This window comes from Bos indicus, chromosome 23 (assembly GCF_029378745.1).
Source record: "Bos indicus isolate NIAB-ARS_2022 breed Sahiwal x Tharparkar chromosome 23, NIAB-ARS_B.indTharparkar_mat_pri_1.0, whole genome shotgun sequence".
Lineage (NCBI taxonomy): Eukaryota > Metazoa > Chordata > Mammalia > Artiodactyla > Bovidae > Bos > Bos indicus.
This window is the reverse complement of record NC_091782.1, coordinates 35,571,852-35,582,640: the sequence shown is the minus strand read 5'-3', so window position 1 is coordinate 35,582,640 and position 10,789 is coordinate 35,571,852. Positions and strand designations below refer to the sequence as shown.

Sequence of the window (10,789 nt, the reverse complement as noted above, 5' to 3'; positions counted from 1 at the left end):
TTATAGAAGAAACTTTTAAAAGGCAAAAAAAAAAAAACAAGATCAGGCTTGTTTACAGTTAAAGAACCACAAAGTAAATAATCAAATACAAATTCTGTCCATAAGTTTGTCAAACGTTTTTAAACACAGATAGTAGCCTATGTTGGCAAGAATGTGGACTATTCATATATGTGGTATAAGGCAGTCAGACTGGCATAGCCTTTTGGAAAGATAAATGGCTTCCCTCATAGCTCAGTCAGTAAAGAATCTGTCTGCAACACAGGAGACCCGGGTTTGATTCCTGGGTTGGGAAGATCCCCTGGAGAAGGAAATGGCAACCCACTCCAGTATTCTTGCCTAGAGAATCCCATGGACAGAGGAGCCTGGCAGGCTATATAGTCCATGGAGTCGCAAGAGTCAGACACAACTTAGTGACTAAACCACCACCATCAATCAAAATATTAAACAAAAATTCTCCCCAACTCACAATCCCACTTTCATTGTACAGAAATTCTAGCACAAATCCTCAAAGACATATATGCATGGATTTTCATTAAAGTGTTGTTCGCAATGAGAGTAATTAGAAGCACTATAAATGCCTATGAAGAAGGAACTGATTAAACAGATGACGTTAAACCATATAGTAAAGTATTATGCAACTGTTAAAAAGAATAGAGTGGTCTTAAAGCAGCAAAGAAAGGATTATATTTGGAAAGTTGTCCGTGATACACAACTAAGCAGAAAAAGTACAGTGCACAAAATGAACATAAAATGTTGCTATTTTTATTTTAGGGCAAAGTAGAAGGCAATGGCACCCCACTCCAGTACTCTTGCCTGGAAAATCCCATGGATGGAGGAGCCTGGTAGGCTGCAGTCCATGGGGTCGCTAAGAGTCGAACACGACTGAGTGACTTCCCTTTCACTTTTCACTTTCATGCACTGGAGGAGGAAATGGCAACCCACTCCAGTGCTCTTGCCTGGAGAATCCCAGGGATGGCGGGGCCTGGTGGGCTACCATCTATGGGGTCACACAGAGTCGGACATGACTGAAGTGACTTAGCAGCAGCAGCAGCAACAGGCAGAAGCTAAACTATGCCCTGAGCAATGATTCCACACTCACTACACTCTCAGGGATTGAATAAGATAACGTATTTGAGCATAGTAGGAACTCAAATACAGTTTAAAAGTTAATTTCAGGAATGCTAAGAGAACAGATGCTGGTTCTTGGCAGGAATCGTAGGAGTAGAGGCAAGGTCCCATCTTGATAATCCACTAAGATACAAATGACAGCAATGTTTCTTGTTTCTTCAGGACATCAGAGTTTACGGGGTACTTTCACATGTATTCTCTCATTTAATCTAATACTCTCATCGATTTCTGGAGGTTGGCATTGTCATCCTCATGCTGTGACAAGGAAGCCTCCCAATAGGTGAAATGGATAACATACGTCAACTCCAGAAAGATATCAAACCTGATCAGTTCCCCCACAGGACCTCAGGCTCCTATCACAGTGCATCGCAAAAGGGTGAGGAGGCACTCGAAAATTCATCTGGTGAGTGTGTGAATGAGTGAGCGAGTGAAAGTGAGCAAGTCAACCCCCAGGTCTTCCGTCAGTCGACAGAACCTCTTTGTCTGACTCGGGTCCTTGGACTGTAACCAACAGAAATTTCAGTATGAATTGATGAGAGGCCAGATGAGGAACTCAGGCAAGGCTTCACTGGGACTCCTTCTGCAGCACGAGAGTGAAAACAAATAACAGGGACCCTGTTGGCTCCCCGAGAGGGCAGCCTGGCTCCTATAATGGGTGAAAGTGGGGAATGGATCAGCAGATTGGGAAGGTGGGATGGGATGACTTAGGAGGTCTGCAGACCCCTTTGGAGGTGCTGTGTGCAGGGCTCATGCACAATACCCTGCTTTGGCTCCTGGAGCCTCAGAAGTTTGGCCTTTTTGTATCTTATTGTTCATAATTATTTGTAAATAATTATTTATCATAATAAATACAATTATTTTTAGTTCCCTACAGCCTCTTTGTATTCTGCTGCTCGAGGAGATGTTGATCTAGGTGTAAGTGCTCCAGTAAAGGGTCCCAGGTCCTAAACTATCCCATTTCCACTTGCTGCCACCACTGTCAGGAGGCAGGCAGGCAGGAGGGGATCACTATGAGACAAGATTGCAGGAACAGAAACCAGAATGTCCGGCGGCCTCGGCTCCACGCCCTACAGTAGTGAGAGCCAAACTCTGCAGGGCAGAAGCAAAGGCACCTAGTTCTGAGCACCTCTGCAGCAGAGGTGCAGGCTTCCGTAGGCCAGCAGATGCCGACAGGGCGGACTCTGGGGCTCAGCCATTTCTGTGAGTCCTAGCTCCCACCTACTCCCTGATGCTTCTTGCATCAAAACGGGGGGAGTGCTACAGAGACCTGACTTCACAACTCTGCTTTCTCCCCTCTACCTTCATGGACGGAGGCACATCCTGTAACTTCTCTGAGTCTGTTTGCTCATCTGCAAAAGAGAGACGCTCACAGTTGCTACCCAGCAGGTATATGAAGCATTAATGGGATCATGTAGGTTAAAGGACAGTATCTGATACCTAGCAAACACTCAATAGTTTGCAATTAGTTTCTAATTATGACACGGTGGGGAAAATATCAAAAATATCACAGAAACCCTGCAGAGAACACATGAAGCAAAGATGGATGTGTACAAATGTGTGTGTGCATGTGTATACATTCGTGTGTGTGTGTGTGTGTGTGTGTGTGTTTAAGGAGAGCAGGGAGCCAAGGTCCTGAGCAGAGGTGGTCTAGTGTGTTTGTTAACAGAGAAAAGGCTATTTCAAAGAAGCTCTCTGAAGAGAAAGGTTCTCAAACTGTGTTACTGCCCTTTTGGAAAACCATTAAGACAGTTCTCAGGCCCAGACTAAAGGTTGGAGTCGCCCCAGGCAGCTCTTCCCCACCTGAGCAGCCTCTCTAACATCCTTTCACACACATTGGTACAATCGGGGCTCCTGTAGGAAGAAGGCATTCTAATTGGAAGCTTGCTGTTCCATCATTCAGCCCCCCAAGTAGTGATGTTTCGTTACCTGATTATTGTAAAGAATGAAAGCGATGCCGCAATTTGCTGTGCTTTTGTGATTCAATCACATTTGTTAATCAAGAGTCTCTATTCCAACATGGTACCAAAGCGTTAGCACTTCAAATTGGAGATGCCTCTGTTAGCAATTTTGCTCAGAGTCTATAAACACTGGGGAAATGAAAAGAAATAGCTTTTCTGTTATCACTCTCATCTCCCACCTGAGATCCTTCACATTCCCGTTGTTAATAGAGCAGCGCCAATCACAGGGACTCAGCTGCATTTTTCCCACTGGCAATGTTGCCATGATACTCTGAGCAGGCTGCACCAGAGGGCAGAGCCTGGGCTGGGCCATCATTCTCACTACAATCCTCTAACACAAGATCTTAAAAAATATCATGGAGTGGCACAGGCAACAAAGAGGAACGGGAGACTTTCCAGAACAATCATGAGCCTCCCCAACACCCTTGCTCATAAATTGAGCATATCTCCAGCAAAATTTCTGCTGCTTTCTGTTTCTTTCCAAAAAAGAAATGAGGGCAGCTATGGTATAGTCCTCAACAGCCTGCCAGAATTCTGATGAGCACACATGGGGAAAGACTGTACTGACCGGTGGAGGCTGCCTATCCTTTATCAGGGAGTAGGGTCATGTGGTCATCTGTCTATTTTAAGGGCATTAGAGGCCCTGGGAATCTGATACATATTAATGCAGAAAGCCATAGGGTTGAGGAGGCCAGTGAGGAGGGAGAGACAGTTGGCTGAGTATTGTTAAGGTAAAAGCATACAGGGTGGCCTCTTCCAATAGTCTCCACATGAGATATCTGCTATAGACTCCAAGCAATATTCCTGAAAAGAACAACACAGAAGTTCCAGTTTTAGGACACTAAATGCACAGATCATTGTCTTAACCTTAGTAAATAAAAATGAGCATAGCCAGGCCTGGCCCTTGAGGAACTCATCTTCCAAGAAAGTGAAAGTGAAGTCGCTCAGTCATGTCTGACTCTTTGTGACCCCATGGACTGTAGCCTACCATGCTCCTCCATCCACGGGGTTTTCCAGGCAAGAGTACTGGAGTGGGTTGCCAATTCCTTCTCCAGAGGATCTTCCCAACCCAGGGATCGAACCTGAGTCTCCCGCATCGTAGTCAGATGCTCTACCATCTGAGCCACAAGGGAAGTCCATCTTCCAAGAAGGTTCTTGGAATTCCCTGGCAGTCCAGTGGTCAGGACTCCCCTTCCACTGCAGGAGGTAAGGTCTCAATCACTGCTGGTGGTTGGGAAACCAGGATACCGCATACCCCGTGGAGTGCAGTCAAAAAAAGAAGAAGGTCCACCTGCTTACGTTACTCACATAGTTCAGGCTGTGTGCAAGATCCAGAGATGAAGCAGGGGCTTGTCTGGACTCTCAGGGCTCCCTGGAAGCCAGGGTGGGAGGGACAGGGACAGGGCGCAGAAGAGCTTCCCAGGGCTGGCAGTGACAACAAAAAGAATCATCTTCTTCAGACCTACGTTCTCTGAGGCTGGAATTGGAATGGACAAGGGAACAGAGTTTACTTTGCTTATTACTTAGATAACTTTAATTCTATTTTCTGTCTCAAAGGCTGTAAAGCTCCTATATAGATGTCAGAGTCTCAGGGCCTGATTGGTTTGCAAAACGAGCTTTCACTCATGCCTATCAGCTCCCAGCCCAGTTCTCAAGCCACATCTCTGATAGGAAGTAAGATTAAAATTAATCAGCCAAAGAGAACTGTATCAAGCAATATATGTGCTGGCAATATAAAAATAAAAACATGCACATTTCTCCAACTCTTTACCAAGACTGAGGACAATCATTTTAATTTTTCACTTCAGTAGATATTTTAATTAAGCTCAAGCCATACAATGGAATAGCACTCAGCCATTAAAAATCAAATTTTGAAAAAACAGTGACAGAATACAATACTGATATGGTTTGAATTGTGTTCCAAAAAAGATACTTAGAAGTCCCAAGCCCTCACTACCTGTGAATGTGACCTTGGTTGGAAATAAGATCACTGCAGATGCAATCATGTTGAGATCAGGTCAGTTAAGGTGAGTGCCAGCCATTATAAGTATCTTTATAAAAAGAGAAAAATACCAGTGAAGACACAGACACAGGGACAGAACATTATATGATGTTATAATCATTATATGACTATATATATAACATATATATTATATTATAACATTATATGATGTTATAATCATTATATGATTATATATATAACATATATATTATATGATGACAGAGGCAGAGGTCATAGTGATGGAGCTACAAGCCAAGGATTGCCAGCCATCACCAGAAGCTAGAAAGAGTCAAGGAAGGATTCCATCCAGAGTCACAGGCCCTGCTGACAACTTGATTTTGGACTTAAACAGTCTACAAAACTGTAAGAGAATACATTTCTATTGCTTTATGCTATCCAGTTTGTGGGACTTTGTTACAGCAGCCCTAGGAAACTAATAAATTTTCCACATATCATTAAATGAAAAAAAATAAATAGAAAACAACACAACTTTTATTTGCTAACTGGTGAGCTGTTAGTATATTTTTCACCATATATTTACTGGATCTCTTAGTTTCTTATGTGAATTATCTGTTCACACACTTTCAGGAAAGGTAATTCTTGAGGTTGAGAGTTAGCACTCCAGACCAGGGCTCTGGGCACTCCAGGGGTGACCATTTGGCCAGCCCCTCAAGTCTCCTTTGCTCTACTCAGAGCAGGAACTCAATGCTCTGAGGGTTAAAAATCTCGCCTCCATTGCCTCTTAGTTCCCTTCCAAGAGCTGGTCTGGTCACTGACCTGAGCTTCCTCTTTGGCACAGAACAGATTTAATGCAAAATTATTTAGTTTAAATTACTCCCAGTGTTTCAAACACGTTTCCAGTTCCAGGACTACAGAATCAATACAAGTACCATAGCTTGGAATTCAACATTGCATAAATTGCCTGGTTGGACTCACTGCTGTCAAGCTTTTGGCTGAGCTTCCCTGGAATTTAAGATAGGTCCAGTTGGCCAAGATGCAGATACCCTTCCTTTCCTTTCCTTCTTCACACAAGCTTTCCACCCTCAAACCCCAACACTGTGGAGTGGGAACTCACAGGCTTGAGAATCTTCAGCCTTGCTCAAGGCCCCTTCCCATCTTCAGCAAGCCTCAGCCCCTCTCCCTCCCCAGAGGAAGCTGGCCACAGGGCAAGGCTGTTGATAAGGGGGCAGGGCATGATCATTTTACAGGAGATACTTTATTGTATCAGTTGCTTGCTAAGTAGCTTCAAACTATACACCCTCCTATATTTAGAATATTATATTCTGAATATAATTGGCAATCATTAAAATTTTTCACAAGTAACCTATTATCTGTTTTAATCCCAAACTAATGAGTCTTAAATTGGGAATACTCAAAATAGCTATCGAGTATAAACCCTTATAGCCCTTATGTGTTGCTTTATGCATATACATGGTTTTATGTAATGCATTGGTTTCCATACTAGACTATGAGCTCTTACATTCAGGGTTATGATTTCCTCAATTTTGTGTCTTCCCAGCTTTATCTTGTGTGGTATGTGCTCGATATACTCAATGTCCTTTTTTAAAAAAAAAAAAAAAAGATTATCAAAAGCTTAATCTGAACATCTTTAGCCCAAAACTGGGACATATAGAAAGAGGTACAGGAATAATCAGGATACCCTTATGATGCAGTAGTTGGAACAGTTTAGAGAAGGTCTCTCATGTGGGCTGACCTTTTAATTGAGCCTTAAAAGATGATTATGATTTCATCAAATGGGAGCGGGAATCATACAAGAACCAGCACAAGATGGTGCACAAGCAAGTCTTTGGCAAACTGTAATTCGCTTGCTATGGCCGGAGCATAAGATGGGCAGAGGACACAGTGGAAAGGTACAAAAAGCATTTTTTTCAGATTAGCCCTTCACCAATAATGAGCAGAGGGCTTCCCAGGTGGCACAGTAGTAAAGCATCCACGTGCCAGTGCAGGAGACTCAGGTTCAATCCCTGGGTCAGGAAGATCCCCTGAGGTAGGAAATGGCAACCCACTCCAGTATTCTTACCAGGAAAACTCCATGGACAGAGGAGCCTGGTGGGCTACAGTCCATGGGGTCACAAAGAGTCGGACACGACCAAGTGACTGAGCACAATGACGATGAATAATGAGTGTAGTCATTGTACTGTGGTCTGTCCTCCACTTTGACTCCAATCATGCTTTCTTTCATTCAGCAAACACACTGAGTATGTACAGAACTTGGGGCACTTCGTTAAGATCCATGTATCTGCCTTAATTCCACCCCTACAGCAGGTCATCCATTGCTTCGGAAATGTGATATGGATGCTTAGTGTAGTTTGTCTTAGTTATGATCTCATAGGATAAGCTAGAGACTGCATCTTTCTTTCCTTAATATCTTTCAAAACAATCTGCATAAGTGTTTTGTAGACACTGTTTAATAAATGCTTTCAAACTGAGTTAAGCCAACCTCAACTGGAAGGATAGTAGAAGGAAGACGGCTAATAGGTAGAAATAATAAATATGAAAAGGAAGACCTAGAAAAGAAAATATTAGTGCAAGGAAGGAAATAATTAGAGCTAAGAATAAAGGAGATTTCATTAAAATATGTTAAAGAGCATAGAATCTTAAGTCGAGAAGGAATGAATTTAGGTTTCGATGGATTTCTACAAGCCACCACTTGAGTGGTGAAAAAGAATAAAGAGTCCTCTACCATTCTCTCTAATGCCAAGGTTCTAGGCAGTATACAGCAATATTACTTTGACACATATTTGATTAGGCAACTGTAAGACTATTTAAATATCCCCAAAGATGTGGTCCTTATGCCAATGTTTTGAGCCATCTGGCAAAAGGTGGAATGGCAGTTACAGCAGCTGAAATAACTCCTCAGTCCTGGGAAAATTAGGCTGATAGAAACTCAAAACATTTTTTAGAAGTCACAATACACTTTCTTCGTTATTTCAAAAATACAGTATTCAAGTTCTGAGCCTGTGAAACCAGGGGACCCAGACTGGATTACATTATGCACCACACTCATTATTTCTGACAGGCCAAGTTAACAGCACTATTTCTAACTTGTGCAAATCACACTGCTCTTCAAATTTGCTGCTTCCTGATAGAAGAGACATCCCTCCAAAGTCCCGTTTCTCCATTAGGGTCTCGGTGGGCATTTGGGCCTCATCACAGTGATACATAACTTTCTTGTACTGTTGTTATTACAGCGGGTTCAAGTGGACCTTGGGCAAACGATGACTAATGACACCTCCTCCTCCTTGGGTGTGGAATGAATCAGATACCACACCAGGAAGCAGTGGAAATAGAAGTAGATTATGAATCAGGAGGCGTGGGTCTTAGTTAAAGTTTTGTCTCTAGCTAGTGAGGAACTCTTGCAAAAGTCCCTCCAGTCATCCCTGATGAGCTCCTCTTTAAAATGTGTTCCCAAAAAACTTTAAATCACTGACTCTCCACTACTCCCCCCAAGTCTAACTGAATTGCTATTTATTGTGAAATAGGTTTTATATTTTCATATAAATATGTTCATATAAATATGAACACTTTGGAGGACCAAGTATTCCACCCAGGTATTTGGATACCTGCTGAAAAGCACCTAGCTTATGTTTATCTGTCTCCATGACAGCAATCTGAAACAGAGGAAGCCTTTGGCACTGATTCCTCTGAAACTTAGAGAAGCTGCTTTATACAAGGTCTGTCATTTAGTTAGATGGCATTTTTTTAGGGCTTGTGCATGCAACCAGCAAAGTTGGAGCCAGGGTAAGCTGGGAGAATGAAGCTATCACACAGACTTAGGCATTTTACATTATACAAGCATGCTTTCATTTCTCCAAGAATTCAAAGCACTAATTAGACTCAGTTTCTATTAGAACTGAAAGAACGAGAAGAAGGAAGGAAAGAATAGAGGGAAAAATGGGAAGGAAGAAGTAAAGTTGTCTTTGTTTCAGAGTGATATGATCTTGTATAAACTTCTAAAGATTCTACCAAAAAAAAAAAAAAGTTAGAACTGATCAATAAATTCAGTAAAGTTTTAGGAGACAAAATAAATGTACAAAAGTTTGTTGTGGGACTTCCCTTGTGGGACGTCCCCTCCTAATCCAGGGAGCCCAGATTCCATCCTTAGAGAACTAGATCCCACAGGTCGTAACTAAGAGTTTGCATGCCACAACTAAAGCTCCCCTATGCTGCAGAGATCAGGGAGCCGGCATGCCACAACTAGGACCAGGGGAAGCCAAATAAGTAAATAAATAAAAAGTTTAAAGAAAGTTGTGTTTATATACAGATATACCTCTCATTTCATTGCATTTTCCTTTACTGGGCTTCACAGAATTACATTTTTTACAAACTGAAGGTTTGTGGCCACCCTTCATCAAGCAAGGGCATCAACACCATTTTCCGACAGGCTTTGCTCATGTGGTGTCTCTGAGTCACATTTTGGCAATTCTTGCAATATTTCACATTTTTTCATTATTATTACATGTGTTATGGTGATCTATTATCAGTGATCTTTTATGTTACTATTACAAAAAACTTATAACTTGCTAAAGGCTCAAATGATGGTTAGAATTTTTCAGCAATAAAGCATTTAAAAATTATTTATATTTTCAGATACAATGCTATTGCACACTTAATACATTACAGTATAATGTAAATATAACTTTTACATGCACTGGGAAACCAAAAAATTGCTAGGATTCCCTTTATTGCTATAATTGCTTTGTTGCAATAGGCTGGAAGCAAATCTGCAACATCTTCAAGGTGTGACTATATGCGAACAATGAAATATCTGAAAGAGAAAAAAAATATCTGAAAGAGTGCTCCATCCTGTCACCTGCCCCCACTCACTCAAGGCTAAGTACTGCTGCACCCTCTGTCCACACAAATCTGTAAAGATTTCCTGCAAAGAGGGAGGCTGGGTCTCAGAACTGACCAAACAGAATTTTTCAGCCCAGGATTTCAGAAAATGTGAAATTGGATCCTGATCATTGGGAACCTGCCATCATGGTGAAGCAGAAAAAAGCAGACAAGACATCTGTTCTATCCAGGAACACAGAGAGCATACTAATCACAAGCTACTGCCTGGTACAGAACACTGTGGCCTCGGTGGGGCAGGCTCACTGCCAGGCAGACAGAGACTGACCAGGCTGCAGTCAACCCAGGAGCAATTGAGGCCACCATCAAGTGTCCAGTGGCTGAAGGCTCTGCCTTTCATCAGGGAGTAAACAAATTATATGGAGCCCCTTCTCCATCCTCCTAAGGATCCTACATCCCAGGAACAAATATGAGAACTGAGCCTGCAAGCTGAATCTTCTGCTTTTTTATTCCCTAAGCCTGTCACAACACTCTCTTCTCTCCTCCATTTATCCAAAACACATCAACCTGTCAAGCCTCATCTCCAGATCCCATCACTCATTCACTAATTTATTCATTTACCATAAGTGAGTACTCAATTTTTACAAATTGACGGTACTAGGCATAGTGTAGATTACATAGTGGATGGTGGGTAAATCCTTGCTTCAGGAGTTTACAAGCATAACAAGGGAGAGTAAATAGATATATAAATAATGCCAATGCAAGGCAAAATGGTTGTCTGAGGAGGCCTTATAAATAGCTGAGAAAAGAAAAAAAGCTAAAGACAAAGGAGAAAAGGAAAGATATACCCATTTGAATGCAGAGTTCCAAAGAATAGAAAGGAGAG

The 10,789-nt window shown here is 42.1% G+C and overlaps 1 long non-coding RNA gene across 1 annotated transcript; it reads right to left on the bottom strand.

The window, feature by feature from the left end:
- Positions 1-3,650: 3,650 nt before the first annotated feature.
- LOC139178902 (uncharacterized) lies at positions 3,651-7,726 on the bottom strand. The gene is made up of 3 exons (XR_011563317.1): positions 6,569-7,726; positions 5,044-5,137; positions 3,651-4,563 (listed from the first exon to the last, which is right to left on the bottom strand). It is a non-coding gene; the product is annotated as an uncharacterized lncRNA (long non-coding RNA).
- Positions 7,727-10,789: the final 3,063 nt, after the last annotated feature.